We start from the raw sequence: 1915 nt of genomic DNA, 5'->3' as shown, positions 1-1915 counted from the left end.
ATATATATTGATCAAAAAGTAATGCCTCCATGTCTGTAAGTTGAGATCTATTAGAGGAAAGTGAATGTTCATGTAGGGCATCTCCTGTGCACAGCCCTCTTCAGCTCTCCACACAGATTTTCAATTGGATTCAGGTCTGGGCTCTGGCTAGGCCATTCCGCAACTTTGATCTTCTTCTGTTGAAGCCATTCTTTTGTTGATTTGGAGGTATGCTTTGGGTCATTGTCATGCTGACAAGTGACATTCCTGTTGATCTTTAGCATTTTAGCAGAGGCCTGAAGGTTTTGTGCCAAAATTGACTGATATTTGGAACTGTTCATAAGTCCCTCCACCTTGACTAAGGCACATTACCTTGTGGGGTGCTTGGCGGGCAGATAGCCCTCCGAACGCCCTGATAGTTCCTAACGTTCGACACTAACATCGAGCCCAACCCTACTGGCTACTATTTAGCATCAGTTTGAATATGATTGGTTAACTCTGAACACATCCCTAATTATATAAGAGGGTGTATACACTTATGCCGCCACGTTATTTTATTTTATTTCCCCCACTAAATAATTTCAGTTTGTTTTTTAATTGAATTGTACATATTATAGGTCACATTAAAGGTGGAAAAAATTCTGAAGTGATTTATCTTGATCTAATTTGTTTTTACATTATAAAAAACCTGTCATTTTTATAGGTTTGTGTAGACTTTTTATATCCACTGTACATTTGCTTTAATCCTTCATCCCTAATAACATAAAGTCAGCTAAATGTAAGAAAGTTTTTTTTTTCTTGATCATACAGTACAGGACTGATAGCAGTGGTGTCTGATAGCAGTGGTGACATTACTCCAGAATGTGTATGTATTTCACTGTCTGGCAAGGTTTTCTTTTATCTGATCATGGTATAATCTGTGGTAGGTAGTCACAATCACAGACATACTGCCATACCCTTTTGTGATGTATAGCCTCTAACCGGTGGTGGACTATGAGAAAATTGCACATGAAATTACTATTCCATGGCTGCAACCAGATGGACCCTTTTCCTCCACTATGCAGATACCAGCGCTTATGTTTTTCAGCTTTGTATAGGTGCTTCCAGAAGAGGACACAAAAAAGGATGCCCTCTCTCACCTCAAAACACAAGCACAGTGCATCTTAAAACTAGTGTGGGATTTGGAGAAATCGTTGGAATTTATCTGCTCCCATACTACCCTCATTCTGTTGAACTGGTGCAGTGTTCAAGCTTGTGTTCTACCTGTTTATCCCAGCACTGGAGAAAGGTGTAAAAAGTAGATATGTGCACCAGCAAAAAATTTGTTTCGTTTAGTTTTGTTTTGTTTCAGATTTTGCTTTATTTCGTTTTTCGGATTCGGGTCCGCAATTGATTCGTTAGCGGTAGTATGGTCGAAATTCCGTTTATTGTACGAAATTTCGTTAGCAGCAAAGTGACATTAGAAAAAAATATATATATATTTTTTTTTACAGTCTGCAGAAGATGAAAAAAAAAAAGCGTGAGGTTCCCCCCCAATTCATACCAGACCCTTTAGGTCTGGTAGCAATGTTAGGAGGGACCCCCAAGTTAAAACAAAAAAAAAAGCGTGGGGTTCCCCCCAAAATCCCTACCAGACCCTTTAGGTCTGGTAGGGATTTTAAGGGGGAACCCCACCCCCAAAAATGGGGAGAGAAAAACGTGGGGTCCCCCCTAACAGTCCTACCGGACCCTTGATCCGAGCACTGGCAGGGCAGGAAAGGGGGGACGATCGAGCGCCCCTCCCTGCGCCTTACCAGGCCACGTGCCCTCGGCATTGGGAGGGTGTCCCCGTGCCGATGGGGACAAGGGCCTCTTCCTCACAACCCTGACCCGGTGGTTGTGGGGGGTCTGCGGGCAAGGGGGCTTATTTGCATCGGGGTACCCCTTTAAATAAGGA

Source organism: Nanorana parkeri, unplaced genomic scaffold, assembly GCF_000935625.1.
Source record: "Nanorana parkeri isolate BGI_ZX_2015 unplaced genomic scaffold, ASM93562v1 scaffold199, whole genome shotgun sequence".
NCBI lineage: Eukaryota > Metazoa > Chordata > Amphibia > Anura > Dicroglossidae > Nanorana > Nanorana parkeri.
This window is presented reverse-complemented; position numbering follows the sequence as displayed.